This window comes from Petaurus breviceps, unplaced genomic scaffold (genome assembly GCF_028583685.1).
Source record: "Petaurus breviceps papuanus isolate PSGF00001 unplaced genomic scaffold, PetGlider_PUasm1.0 90903, whole genome shotgun sequence".
NCBI classification, from domain to species: Eukaryota; Metazoa; Chordata; class Mammalia; order Diprotodontia; family Petauridae; genus Petaurus; species Petaurus breviceps.
This window is the reverse complement of record NW_027187376.1, coordinates 14,631,432-14,646,704: the sequence shown is the minus strand read 5'-3', so window position 1 is coordinate 14,646,704 and position 15,273 is coordinate 14,631,432. Positions and strand designations below refer to the sequence as shown.

The window sequence follows — 15,273 nt, the reverse complement described above, 5'->3', positions numbered from 1 at the left end:
TGTTCTGTATTATAATGTTATTTACATGAACCATGCTTAAAGATGATCAATAATAAGAACAATATTTTGATGATCTGTTAATAACAAATTCTCTACAATGAACAACTCTGTGTAACAAATACTATCTCAGTTCCTTATCAATGTTAATTCCCTCTCTCCCATAAAAGTATCCCTTAGAAAAGAGAAGTCAAGAACTAGGTTATAGTTGAGCTCCTTAAAGCTCTTTTGTTCTGCTAACAAAGCCCATTTCTCACATCTCAACCTTTATTGTCCATCTAAATCTCCAAACCACCAATCAAAATAAAAACATACTCCTGGAGCTTTAAGGAAGAAAGAATTGAGTAAAAATATAAACATAAAATGTCCCTCTTTGCCCATCTGTGCCCAGAACACTCTATTCACTACATGGAGGTTGGGCATCTGTTTCTTCTCCAGCTTCTAAAAATCTCAAATATTAAATTCATTTAGAAATTTTTCTGCAACAAAAATATTTAGATTGTTCATGGAATTTGTTATAATGGAATTTTATCTAAAATCATAAATTTTTAAGGCTGCAAGGGACCTCTGATACCATCTGGTCCAATCCTCCTCACATCAGAGAAAGGAAAACTGAGGCCAAGAGAAGGTAGGTTTCTTATCCAAGGTCACAGTTAACAAAAGTGACTCTTGTCTACCAAACTGTATCCTTTGCTTCCTATACATAACATTGAGTTTGATTCACGAAGACCCAATCCCCCTAGACCAATTATTTCACTCTCCCAATGAAGAACCCAAAGGTCAGAGAAGTTAAGGGTCTTGCCAAAAGTTATGAAGCTAGTCAGTAGTAGAATTGAAGGGCTAAAAGTCTCATTAATCTTCTTTAACTACGAACCACTGCCTTTCCTGTGCTTAAGAAGTTCAATAACTGCCAAATAACATCAAATTATCTAAAGAAAACATTCGAAATGTAAATCATAAATAGTAATTAATAACTTTGGGGATAAGATCTCTCAATCTGTCATCTCTCTGAAGATGACTCATAGGAAAATATCCAGCCCCAATCCCTCCCTTGAGCGACCACATCACCAGTTAACCTATTAGACATTTCCAACTGGATGTCCCAGAGACATCTCAGATCCAGGATGTTCACAAACCTTTCATCTCCAATCCCTCCCCTCTTCCAAATTCTCCTATCTCAAAGGCACAGCCATCCTCCCAACTCCCAGTTCATAACCTCTGAATAATTCTCCCTTCTCTCTGTCCCTCCCTTCACAGATCTAATCAGTTCCCAAACCTCACCATTTCTCCCTTTCCAATCCCTTCTCTCCAACTCCCTCCCCCTCCATTACTGCTGCAGCCTCCTATCTATTCTCCCATCTCAAGTTTGTTCCTATTCCAATCTAGCCTCCACTCTGCTGTCAAATTTTCCTTAAGAGCAAATATGACTTTGTGACTCTCCTACTTAAACTCCAGTAACTCCATTACCTCGAGGATCAAATACAAATTCTGTCTAGCTTGCAAAGCCTTATACAAGCTGGCCTCAACCTATCTTTTCAGCCTTACAGGATATTATTACTCCTTCCACACTGAATCATTCCTCATGCCCAGTATTTCATTTCTTGTCCATATACCTTCACATCCCATATGCCTGGAATAAACTACTTCCTTACCTTCCCCTCCTAGTGTTCAGCATTCCTTTCTTCTCTTAAGATGGAGCTCAAACATAGTCTTCTGTATGAAGCCTTTCCTAGGTCTCCCCACATTGTTTCTGTCCTACCTCTCATACTACCTTGCATTTGACTACTTTGTATTTATTTACTTTATACTTAGGCTGTATATATTTATGTATGTCTACTCCTCTCTCCCACTAGAATTCTTACCAGTAGGGATCGTTTTATTCATTTTACTTATATCCCCAGTGCCTAGAATAGTGACTGTCACATAACATTAATAAATACTTGTTGGTTAACTGAATGCTAGAGCCAGAGTCTATAGTACCTGGCTTAGCTGTGCAAACAAAGGCAAGTCACTGAACTCCTCAGCATCTGAGATTCTTCATCTTCAAAATGGGAATAATAATACCTGAGGTACCTCCCTCACAGTGTTGTTGTGAGGCTCAAATGACAATGTATATAATGTCTTTGCAAACTTTTAAGTGATATATATGTTTATATGTGTGTGTATGTGTACATATATACGTCAGTTATCATAACTAAGGGTAAAGATAAAGAAGATGACAACATACCATGGGAAAATAAAATAAAGAGAATCATATAATAATTGATCTAGAACTAGAAGAAATTTTAAAAGTCATAGAGTTCAACCCCTTCATTTTAAAGATGAAGACACTGAAGTCCAGAGAGTTAAGTGACTTGCCCAAGGTCACACAGGCAGGAAGTTAACAGAGCTGGTAATCAAACTCAGGTCCTGTGATTTTTCTATGACTGATACGAATAACAATTTTTCCAGAAACAAAACTTTGCTTAGAGAAATGTTTTAGGTTATTACATTAAAATTATCTAAAACTTTAATTTAGCATGAGGGACAATAATCACCTTTCAATTATCCCCAAATGAACTAACCTGTGCCTCCTTCTCTTTTATCACCTACTGGGTTATGAGTTAAAGTCTAGAAAGGGTCATGACTGAGAAAAAGCCTAAGTGTCTAAGAGTCTATGGATAAATATAACTCTCTTATTTCATTCATAATCTAAGTGACTTTTTAAAAATTATACAAACCCCTGTTCATTCCATGGGCCGATTTAAAATGAAGACTGTCTTGGCTAAAACACACAAAAAATGCTTTCAAAGTTTTTACTTATAAGTATGGAATTCAAAATTTCAAATTCCACCTTACAAAAAAAATTAGTTACATATATATGTGAGAAAGGGAAAAATATAAGAATTTTCAGTAATTGTTCTAGTCTTTAAATGACATAAAAGTTTGATTATTTAAAGCTTTTATAATAAAACAAAACATTCTATTCTTAAAAACTGAACCAGTTGATCTCTAATCTTCTAGCTCTTGATAATCTAAAATATTCTGTGACCTACTTATTAAACCAAAATACTAATGGTGAAAAAATATAACTTTACTAATCTAAAGTCAATCCAATACTTATTCCTCCTGTGAGTCTTGTGCTTTCATTAGTTTCAAGTACAAATTACTTTCTTTTTTAAGTGAAAACTACCATTTCTCTTGGAAGAAGAGTAACCTATCATGAACAACTGGGCTAGAATGAAAAAAAGTGAAAAAAGCTTTGGAATATAATGTATGTGTGTGCCTATCTATATATACACTTTAAAATATGATAACTTTCCCAAAAGCAACGTAAAATCACATATATCTGTTGTTATTCCATCATGCCTGACTCTTCAAGACCCCATTTGAGGTTTTCTTCTTTTTTTTTTTTGGAGGGGGGAAGGCAAGGCAATTGGGGTTAAGTGACTTTCCCAAGGTCATACAGCTAGTAAGTGTGTCAAGTGTGTGAGGCCAGATTCCAACTCAGGCACTCCTGACTCCAGGGCTGGTGCTCTATTCACTGTGCCACCTAGCTGCCCCAGAGCTTTTCTTGTCAAAGATACTGGGGCAGTTTGCCATTTCCTTCTCCAGTTCATTTTACAGATGAAGAAAACTGATTTCCACAGTGTTACACAGCTGTGTCTGAGGCCACACTGGAACTCGTGTCTTCATGACTCCCAGGTCAGTTCTCTATCTACTGCTGTCTTACACCACCTACCTGCCAGTACCTCTATAAATCAATTAATTGTAAAAGAAAGCATATGCTTTTAAAACCTTAAAGTATCAAGTTAAAAAAAAAAACTAATCTCTCCATTAGTTAGCTAAAATAAAGACACCAAACAACTTTACCATCTACAGTTGTGAAACCATGAATTTGGAGGCTGCAAGGATGTGACCCAAATCAAAATGTAAACAAACTACTTTTGGTACCTGTTCAACTCCTTTTAGAGGCTGAGTGGTAGTGGGAAATCACTGGACCTGGAGTCAGGAGAACCTGAGTTCGAATCTGTAGAAAACAGGATCATAAATTTAGATTTGGAAGGGACTAGAAAGGGATCAGCGATTTAGAACAAAAATGGATCTTAGAAGTAATCTAGTTCTATCACCGCATTTTACAAATAAGAAAACTGAGGTCGAGTTTTTAAGCAATTTGCCAAAGGCCACACTAATAGAAAGAGGTACAAAATCTAGATTCATACATAGGACCTCCAACAGCACATTCATTTTTTTAAATTACACCATACTACTTTCTGACCTTTTAACACTCATCAGTTTGACCAAATCAGTCACCTTTTCTTATCTGCAAAATTTGAATATCTTATGTAAAATAATGTATATAAAGCACTTTGCAAAACTTAAAATGCTAATGTCAGTTATTTTTACTTCAAGGCAAAATTGGAACTGCAGAATGACACCAACCTTTGTACACTTATATCACAAGATACTGTAACACTTTAGTATACTAAAAAAAACAACAACCCTCAAGTCTATTTAAAGACGTTAAATAGGTATCAGATGCATTTGCTACTGTAATTTGTATCTAGTCCAGGAGATCTTTGCTCAAGATCTTCAGTACTCCACCAAAAAAAAAAAAAAAAAAAGGTTTGGTGTCACTCAGGTTGTTAAACAAAATCTTTGTTTTGTTTTTAAGAAAGAATGAAATACTTAATAAAAGTCACCTAAAGGGTTTCAGAAGTTAGACATAAGTTAGCAATAGGGGAAAAAAAACCCATAGATTACTGTTTTCCAAGTGTCGAATTTTCACTACTTAATAGTATTCTGGAGGTCGAATTGTCAGGAAGTGAAATACTCTGCCAGCAAAATCCCAGTATGAAGCATTGGTACGGGACAGGAGGGAGTGTATGTGGAGACATACTGCCCTAAATTTACAAAAATAGCAACAAGAACAAATTGGGGGTGTGTGGGGGCAATACTGGAGAAGGAACTTGGCAAAAGCATAAACACTTTAACACTAAGTAACAAAATTAAAGGTAACTGTAGCTCCAGGGAAGCACACCCTGAAAAGTAGCAAACCTGGGTTTCAAATTAAAACAATGTATTTGTCTTCTATATTTTGTCCTTTCAAAGATCACAGAGCCCAAATACAGCTAAAAATCATTTAAACATATATTATGAAAAAGTAAGCAAGATCACATTCACCAAACACAGTGTATCCTTTAGATCCCCTTCTTCTGACCCTACTACAGGCAGTTACCATCTATTATATCTGATATCAAAACAAGTTTCCTTAAAATTCCCGTTTTCCTATTCCGATGCCACGGCTAAGAATATTACATAAAAATTTTCACAAATGTAAAGACCCTTGATTCATGAGTTGCTATACCTACGAATTAATCAATCAAGAAGCATTTTTAAGAGCATTCAATGTACCTTTCTCCCCCTCCTCCTCCCCGTCCCACCCTCAGCTATTTGTAACCCTTCATAGTGTCTCAGAACAGGGTATCTCCTTAACTTGTATCAGACACGGACTAAATAGGAGCGAGCACCCCTGGATGTAGGGGCTGGATCCAGAAATCCCTGCCCACTATCAGTGACAATCTCCTCACTGCTCCCTAATCACATCCCTAAGCCCAAGAACTAACCAGACCGGTGCACAGCCTTCCCCTCAACACCACTGCCCCCCAAGAAATCACAAGGGCTTGGGATAGGGGGATTTCGGTGTGAAAAGAGCCACGCCGAGTCCCAGGTTGGAGGGAGGTCCTGGGTCCCCTCCCTTCCCGTCCCCCCCCCCCCACACACACACACCCCAAAGCAAACCCACAGGGGTTGAACGGGCAAACTTTTCCCTAAGGAAAGAGGAGGTTCGCCCTCTGGGAGCTCGGGGGTTCTGAGGGGGAGGTGGGGGCAGGGCTGGGTGGGGGTCCTGGTCTGGCAAGGGCTCTCCGGGGAGCGGGGTGGGGTAAGGCTGGGGTGGGGGACGCCGGGGAGGGATTACCCTTAGAAGCCCAGAGCCGGCAAGAGTTTCAAAAACCCCACCCCGCGCGCTCCCTATCCGCACCCCAGCCGGAGATGGGGGGCTCGGGCGCAAATTCCGGGGTCCCCAGCAGGCAGACCAGCCCCCCAACGCGGGCCTGAAAGGAAACTTTCGGGGCCGCGGCTGCACCTGCCTCCCCACGCCCGCCCCACCCACCCACGGCAGCCACCCCGGGTCACGGCTCCGAGCTGGAAGGGGCGAGGATGGCGGGGAGGGGGGGGGGTAGGGGGTCTGAGGATGAGCCGCCTGACCCCCACTACCGCCCCTGCCAGGCCCCGCCGCCCCATGGGGGCCGCTCCCGGGCCGGAGCGTGGGGTCTGGCCTTGGGCCGGGGCTCTCCCGTGCCAGCCCCAGGCCAGCGTGGGCCCGCTCCCCTTGGTGTGAGTGTGTGGGGGGGGGGGGGGGGTGTCCTGGAGGCTCAACAGGGGGTCCTGGGGCGCCAGGGGGCCCGCGGTCACGGGGGTCCCTCCGGCCTGAGGCCTAAGCGGCGCCTCCCCCTCCCCTCCCCCACGCACCTTCACCTCCACCCCCACCCCTAGGCCCGGCTCCCCAGCCAGCGGCGGGGGCCTGTGTGTGGTAAGCGGGGGTCCAGGGACCCCCCCCCTAGCCCCAGGGCGGCCGCCGCCCCAGCCCCCGTCCCCCTTACCCCGGCATTCCCGGCCCCGGGCCTGCGGCGGCCCGGCTCCTCCCCGGCCTCACGTGAGCACGTCCGGCGCCCGCCCTGCCTCCCCGGCCCGGCCCGGCGCCGTACGGGAGCCCGGGGATGGGGGCCGGGCCTGGGGCCGCCTCCGCTTACCTTGGAGCTGCTTTTTTTCCCCTCCTCTTCCCCCCTTTCCCCTCGGCTGGGGCTGACAGACGAGAGGCGCGGAGAGAGGCGCTGGCCGAGGGCGAGGAGCCGCCGCCGCCGCCGCCGCCGCCGCTCCCCCCCGGGCTCCCCGAGAGCCTCTCCCGCTCAGGCCGGGGCGCCGAGCATCATCTTTTTATTGGGGAAACTCCGGAGCGCTCCCGGGGTCGGTGATTATTGAGGGGAAATCCCTGAATCTAGGCTCCAGCCAAGAAGGCAGGGCTGCTGGGGCTGCACCACAAGAGGAGCCAGCAGCCTCCTACAGCACCACTACCGGCACTGAGAGGACATAACACCAGACAGCCGCTCCTCGGCCCTGCGAAACGACAACTTTCCTACCATCTTGGAGCTGCAGAGAGGGGGGCAGGGGCACAGAGGGCACGGCGCCGCTGCCCAGGTACAGGACGGGGGCGGCGGCCCGCGACCCCCCGAGCCCGAGGACGAGTGCCCGGCGGGGCGGGGGCGGCGGCCCCTGCGCGGCGGGCCTGGCGTGGCCGGGGAGGGACAAAAGGTGCCTGCTCCTGCTGGGATCACTTTTTTTTTTTTGCAAGAAACAGGTGTTTCTCTCCCCCCCACCCCTTTTCTATCCTGATCTCCCTTCCACCTGAATCTCAGGGGGTGAGTTTAATTTTTTTTTTTTAAGGCAATAATGATTTTTTTCTCCCCACTCCTTTACAGGTCCAACTTCAAGGACTGGTGGCTAGTAATTATTCCTCCTTCCACTAGCCACTTTTCTCATCCCTTCCTTCCTCCCTCTCCCTCCTCATCCTCTCCCCTCATCTTTCTGCTCAGTCTTATCCCCTCTCTCCTCCTTATGATCATTGTGTCTCCTAATCGTGATCTTCACTTCTCTTCCCCATCCTCATCCTCTCCTCCTCCTGCTCAGCCTCCCGTCTCATCTTTTTCCTCTCTTCTTATCCTTTATATTCCTCATCCATCTCTTCATCCTTATGCTCCTCTCTGCTCATCATTATGCTTATCCTCCCTCTTCATCCTCTTCCCCCCCTCCATACCCTGAAAACTGAGATTCCTGTAAGACCTAGGTAAAGAAAAGGATGCTCCCAACTTCTTTTTTTTTCTCCAGGCTGTGTAAACAGAACTTTGGACTATGCTGGAGGAAATAAGACTCAGCGGTTCCTTGTTTGTTTTCTTTTGTTTGTCTCCCCCCAGTCTTCAGTGCAAAGAAATATAGAGTCTTAGGAACTCTCTCTCATCTAAGTAAGTATAACCAATTACCTTTCTTGGAAGAGTATTCTCAATTTGGTGTTTTCTCTGACCATAAAGGAAGGGGAGACTTGGAGACTTAGAATTTCAAGGTAGCTGGTGGGTTTGGGGGTAGTGTGTTTTTGTTGGTTTTTTTTTTTTTATGATGAAAAAATTGTTTTAGAACTCTATCCACCGGAAAATATTTGTTTGGGTTCCAATTGATTGGACTCTTTTTCCTCTTAGTAACTATGAATACCTATGTCACAGAAGGGGGAGGGCTTTACAAATTACTTTTTTGGGTTTGTATAGATGCTGTCTTATAAATAATAGCATTCTGTTGCAAGTAGAGGTGGGTAATTAATTTTAGTTTTTTTCAAGAACAAAACTGCCTTCATTATGTTGGACCAAAGGTACATCCATGCTAAAAAGTATCTTAGAGGTGAAAGACCAAGACTTTGCACACTAGTGATTGCAAACAATAGTTTTCCAGCAGAATTCTTCTTGGAGAGGTGAGCAATTGGGCTAGACCTTTCTGATTTTTTTTGTGAGAGGAATGTGCACTTATAAAACTATAATCTTTTTGTAGCTTATGGAGATAAATGTTAATTAAAGCACATGTTAAAGTTGCTTGATACAGTTTGGCTACTGTGGAGAAAATTTAAAACTGCTATTGATGTTTTTTGTATCAGTGGTTAAGTTTCACTTAATTTAATATAGAACACATCAGTTATTTTTATATGACTTCACCATGTTTGTTTTCTAAACCTATAAAAATTGTTCATCTGCAACTTTAAAATGAGCTCTAAAAAATATAAATTAACATAGGTGTGTCAGATATATGTATTATATACTATAGATACACACTTCATCACCTAAGGTTAGGCTTTTCAATAATGTCTCTTTTTTGGTGAAAATAGAATAAAATACAGATTACCTGTCCCCTTTATCATTAGAAAACTCATAGATGTGACTTGGTGTTCTGTGTGTTCCTAAGGCATAAGAGCACCCAGCTTGGCAGTAGTGAGTGTTTAATAAACAAATATCTGTTTGACTTAAATAAATTGAAGAACTGAAGAGGTTACCCACTAAGAGGGTTAGGGTTGCTCTGCAGACCCCAAAATACCAACATGCTGGGTCCTGCCAAATGAATTCGCCTAGAGTCTTCTCAGCCAAAGAAAAGTAAAGTTTATTAAAAGTTCATTTGTATTAGACACAGTATGTCTGTGCTAGGTCTTTCTAAGCACATTCTAGCACATGTCTGTGCTAGGTCATTCTATAAGACTGGATGGGGTCTTATATACAGAAGGTTGTGGGAGGAATCTAGGGGTGGTCTAGAGGAGGAGTTTGGGGAGGGTCTTCAGGAGGAGTTAATGAGGTCAAGGAGTGATTAAGGGTGGGAAGTAGCTGGAGGCTACAGACATTGGTGGGCTAGGCCAGTTCTAGGGTATACTGATATTTTGATAGGCCCTGGGATGGGAAGTAGATAAACAATGGAGGGCTAAGCTTGTAACTAGGTTAGTTAGCAGTTAGTAAGGTTTATTGCCTCATGCAAATGCCTTATCAAACAAGACAATTTAATCAAGAGTCCAAGGGAGGTTCCCAAAACCTGTACCTCAAGGACTCAAGGAGAGTTCGAGGGGGCTTCCAGAGCCCATACCTCATCAAAACCACTACTTTCAAAAAAAAATAGTATATCAGTTTAAAAAACAAATTCTCATAAGATAAACAAGGATTTCTTCCCCTACCTTTTGTAGAGTTCTTCTTTAATTGAAAAAGCATTATATTCTCCTCTGCTAGACTGCATACTCCTTGGAGGGTATGGACTGTAGGTATTCATCTTCATAGCCCCTTAGCACCAAGTGCTCTCCAGTACACGTAGTGTGCATTTAATAAATGTTTGAATGACGTCTAGTAGAGAAATCACTAAAAGATAATAGCATGTAGTGGTTTGTATATGACTACACTTTGCTGATTCATCATTGGAAGGACACATATTTTGAGTTTGTCAGGTAGTGGTGATAGACTTTTTCACTAAACTGTTCCCATGTTTATTTCAGTTCTCTTTGTAGTCACAAGATCCAAATTTGCAAGGTTTATGTCTAAGGCACCAATTCTCAGAGCATGGTCCAGGGAACCAGAACCCTTTCAAATGTTCGTGAGATCAAAACTATTTTCATAATAACAAGACATTTAATTTCTAATACTTTAGCTATCAATGAAGAGGGTCACCATAAAATGATGACCTATAGGATTAGGGGTGCTCGAGACTCCGAAATACCAACATGCTGGGTCCTGCCAAATGAATTTGACTCAAGTCTTCTCTCAGCCAAAGAAAAGTAAATTTTATTAAAAGGTCACCATACTGGGTAGACTATTAAGGAACCTCAGTATCTGTAAGGCTTGTATTATAAATGGGCTTGTATTGGACACAGAGTAAGTCTGTGCTAGAAGATTCTGTGGTGCTCTCATACCACAAGGCTTTATATAGAAAGGTTGTGGGAGGAATCTAGGGATGGTCTAGTGAAGGAGTTTGGGGAGGGTCTTCAGGAGGTGTCATATGAGGTCAGACTCTAGTAAAGAGTTTGGGGAGGGTCTTCAGGAGGAGTTAATGAGGTCGGACTCCCATAAATGCATGAAGTTGCTGGAGGCTACCTGGAGAAGACTGATGGTGGTGGGCTAGGAGAGTTCAAGGGTGTAACAGTTGATTTGGGTATAGATATTTGGACTATGGAGGGCTAGACTAGTAAGAATAAGAGATTTGTGGGTGGCTAGGTGGTGCAGTGAATAGAGCACTGGCCCTGGAGTCCAGAGGACCTGAGTTCAAATGCGTTCTAGCTTTGTGACTTTGGGCAAGTCACTTAACCCCAATTGCCCTCCATAAAGCAAAAATTTAAAAAAAAAAAGTAAGAGATTTGGGCCTAGCTATAAAGAAAGGCTTACAGCCCCAGGCAAATGCTCTATGTGGGAAGACCCAAGGAGAGCTCCAGGAAGTTCCCAGAGCCTGCACCTCATCATTAATAGATGTAATCCACATAAGCAAAAGTTCTTTGTGGGGTCCTCAATCATTTTTAATAGCGTTAAGGTGTAGTCTTGAGACCAAAAAGTATGAAAACCATTGGAGTAAGGAAAGGGTGCTATTTCTGGTCATAGAGTAGATATTTTTTCTTTTTACAAACCTTTATGGGGATCTCTGCCATGACTTTGACTGCATTTGTGATGGTATACAGGTCCCCAGAGCCTGTACCCCATCATTAGCACCAGTTTCCCATCAACTGAACAACTAAGACCAAAAGGTTGGAAAGGAATGCCATAGAATTTGAAGTATCAGAAAAAAACAAAATAAATGCCATCCTAACCACCACATTTGTAAGTCAATCTTTGCCCTTAACCTTTACCTGAGCATTATGTGATACCATAGGATCTGACATAGCTTGAGAAACAGCACACTATTTTTGCAGTGTAGGGCTCCAACAAGCTTACCAATGCGTTTTCAGTACCACTGTTGATTCTCTGTAGTCCAGAAACTTTTCTTTTATTGCCCTGTGTGTAGGCAGCCAATGCTATGGGGAATTCTCCTTGGTTCCTGCAGTCCAGGGGAGCATATCAAGGCTTTATGTCATAAGATACCAAGTTTCCCAAAATTATGGTAGAATGCTAACACAACTGTGTTCCATAAATGGAATTTGGGCAGTTAGTAACTGAGTCCCAGTGAAGTCAAGACAAGGTCAACCTGGTGCTTAGCCTCTGTTGTGGCAAATTTCTGATCTTGAAGAGAGATTCAAAATTTTAACCAATTCTAATGCTCTTTATTTAGGAAAAGATAATTCCTTTGTGATTTCTGTAGTGATCAGTTTATATTCTGGAGCGTGGAAATAAGATTGTCTTTGATTCAGCTTATGTAGTTATAAAAGTTCTTTAGGATTGTAAAGTAATAATAATGATAAGTATAATGTAAAGTATTATAGTGATTTTTCAAGATCTAGCCTAGTTTTGAAAATACTAAACAAAGAACTCCATTCTGAACACAGAATTTATGCCTGATTCTGGAGGTAATAGGGAGCCACTGGCATTTATCAAGGGTGATAACATGTTCATACATACACTTTAGGAAAATCATTTTTCCAGAGGAGTGGAAAAGGGAATGAAATAGAAATAAGAAAACATATGTAAGGTATTTTATAAATTTTAAAGCACCTTATAAATACTAGGTATTATTATAAATTTAGTTGTTCAACTGACTCTGGAAAAATGTAATTAACTGGTCATTATCTTCTGTGTTCTTTACTTATATTCCTTTTAATTCCTACATATATTCCTCGGTTATAATTCCTTTTAGTGTAATTCCTCAATACTTAAAAGCACTTGTGATTTTGTACATGTGGGAATTACTTTAAAATGGAAGTTGTAATCCCTCCATGTCTTAGTAAACAGTTTCATGAGTTGCTAGGACTTTAAAAAAAATGTCTTATCATTTGATTATAATCCTACTGGTAATTAACATTTCCAAATTTAGTTAGATCTTTGGCTATTGCCAAATCTGTATTCAAAGGCTTTCCAGAGTAGTCACTTATGTTTCATTGGCATAGAATGGGAGATCCTAGGGTCATCCTATATCGTGATGAGGTATTAGAATAGGAATTTAGTGCAGACTTGTTATACAACAAATTCATAAACTCCAAGACCCAGGGCAAACAACTTCAATTTTTTAAGATTTAAATATGATTAAATATAAGATGCCAAATTTTCAGAAATAAGTGGACAGATTGATGGAACTTTAAATTTTCATTATGGCATACAGCAAAGATAGTTACAATCTCCTTTCAGATTTCTAGTCATTCATTCATTCCATAAGGACTTATTAAACATTTTTGTGTTAATACTTAATTTATGGGTACTGAAAAAAAGCAAAAGATAATTTCTGCCTCTAAGGAGACAAAAGCATAATATAGGATTTAGAACTCAAAGGTAGGTAACTTGAAATCAAATAGTAGCTCATAATGGATCACATTGATATCACTTTAAGGTTTGAGAAGTGCCTGTTCATTTCATTGCGGAGAGGTACAGAGTTTTTCCATAAGCCACATATTGCTGACAAGCCTAGGTCTTCTGCCTCTACAGTCATTTTTCTTTCCACAATATCAGAGCTGCCTCTCATGTGCATGCATAAAACAACCAGAGAACAATTCAAAGTTAAGAAAAATATTGTAATGGACTAGGAGGCTTCATGAAAGACAAGGTAGATCATGGTTAGGACCATGTTGTGTAGGAATTGAATTAACAGAGAGTACAATTGCATTTGAGGAAATGGTATAAAGGCATGAAGACAGCAAGGACCCCCATTTCTGTGGGAAATACTAAGAACTAGGCTAACTGAGCTGAACTGATAATAAAAGGTAAAGACTAGATGATTAAGGTACTTAGCTTTTCAGCTTTAAAAAGGTGGTATTCACAATATTCTGTTTCCTTCTATCTACATCATTCTTTTCAGATATTGCCTTTTCTTTGAAAATAAAACCCCAAACCCCTTATGTTTAGTTACATATATATCATAAAAATGACTGCATAAAAAAGTTAGGGAGGTGAAAATCACAATAGTCAAAAATAAAGTGGTTTCCTGACTTCCACATGCTTAAAGTATGACATTATTGTTGAAGTCCAATTCTTGCTTTTTAATTATCTACTTCATATTGCATTAGCACCATTTTTTCATTTTATATATTTGATGGGTTTCCTTATCATAACATACTCACGGTCCCATGATTTCATTACTGTGGGTGCTCCCTTTGTTGATACAGATCTTGACCCCTTCATGCTTTAGCAAAATCAGCATCAAAGTGCCTTATAAAAATTGAATCAGTAAATGTATAAATTGTTTAATATTGTTTCCTTTAATCCTTTAGAAAATTACTTCTATGTAGATCAAGAGATGCTATTCCACTCTCAAAGTTCAGATTGGAAATTTATGATATAAACTACATATCAAGGGTGTTACAAACATAGGAAGTACTGAATTACACAAATGGGTTTTCTTAAAGTTTGTTAACAAATTATTTGTCAGTCAATAGTCAATAAACATTTATTAAGTACCAACCATGTCCCAAGCACTGTGCTACACACAGGGGATACAAAGAAAGGAAAAATACAGTCCCTGCCCTTGAGGAGCTCAGAATCTAATGGGAGAGATAACATACAAACAACTAGATACAAAAAAGCTCTGTACCATATAAATAGGAAATAATTAACAGAAGGAAAGAAGAGCAATTGGAAAGACTTCCTGTGGAATCTGGTAGGACTTAAAGGAACCAGGGAGGCACAGATGAGGAGGGAGAGCATTCTAGGCATAGAGGACTGCTAGCCAAAATGGCCTGAGTGAAGAAATGGAGTGTCTTGTGTGAGGAACAACAAGAAGGTTAGTGTCACTGGACTGAACAGGACATGGTGAACTATAAAGTAGAAGACTGGAAAGGGGTGGGCATGAAAGTAAGCACTTTTTATGCCAAACAAAGATTTTGTACTTCATCCTGTAAGTGATAGGGGAGGCACTGGAGTTTATTGATGGGGAGAGGTGGGTGTGACATGATTGGACCTGTGCTTTTAAAAAAAATTTCTTGGCCAACTAAGTGGAGGATGAATTGAAATGGGAAGAGATTTATGGCAGGCAAACCAATCAGGAGGCTATTACAATAGTCCAGGTGTGAAGAGGAGGGCCTGCACCAGAGTGGTGGCAGTATCAGGGAACATAAAAGTGAAATCGACAGACCTTGTCAGTAGATCGGATATGGCCAGGTGAGAGACAGTAAGGAGTGAAGGATAACAACTGGGTTGTGAGCCTGGGTGACTTGGAAAGATGGTGGTACCCTTAACAGTAATAGGAAAGTCTGGAAAGTGAAAGAATTTTAGTGGAACCTAGAATACATTTTCCTATAGAAACAATGTAATAAATATTGGTTAGATTCCTAGGTTACCAACAGAAACCTCTTTAAGCATAATTACCTGAAATTAACTTACATTTCCCTTTTCCAGTTGAGTAACCTATTGTGAGTCATCTGCTGCTCTATGGGGTCTATTTCCTTCATCCAGAATCTTTCAACTACATTATGAGTAAATAAAATCTTTGTTTTAGGTAGAAATACTGCCAGCAAATGTTTCCAAAATAGAAATGTTTAAGGTGAAACAAACATTTGTCTTTGTTTTTTATAAATATTTCCATAATTTTTATGCCATTCAT

At 41.0% G+C, this 15,273-nt stretch overlaps 1 protein-coding gene and 1 long non-coding RNA gene across 10 annotated transcripts in view; one reads left to right on the top strand and one right to left on the bottom strand.

Annotated features, from left to right (window-relative positions):
* The window catches only part of INO80D (INO80 complex subunit D), a 90,459-nt gene extending 83,162 nt beyond the window's left edge, over positions 1-7,297 (bottom strand). For 3 of the 8 annotated variants that reach the window (XM_069075287.1, XM_069075294.1, XM_069075291.1), the window contains exons 1-2: positions 6,642-6,767; positions 3,931-4,006 (exon numbers count right to left, since the gene is read on the bottom strand). The gene's annotated coding sequence lies outside the window, so the exon portion shown is untranslated. The other 5 variants (XM_069075290.1, XM_069075292.1, XM_069075288.1 and 2 more) reach the window with 5 other exon arrangements.
* The window catches only part of LOC138151712 (uncharacterized), a 45,876-nt gene continuing 36,346 nt past the window's right edge, over positions 5,744-15,273 (top strand). The window contains exons 1-2 of one of the 2 annotated variants that reach the window (XR_011165893.1): positions 5,744-5,822; positions 7,924-8,057. This is a non-coding gene — a long non-coding RNA (uncharacterized lncRNA). Of the gene's footprint in view, positions 5,823-7,312; positions 7,458-7,923; positions 8,058-15,273 lie in introns of those variants that run through there. The other variant, XR_011165892.1, reaches the window with a different exon arrangement.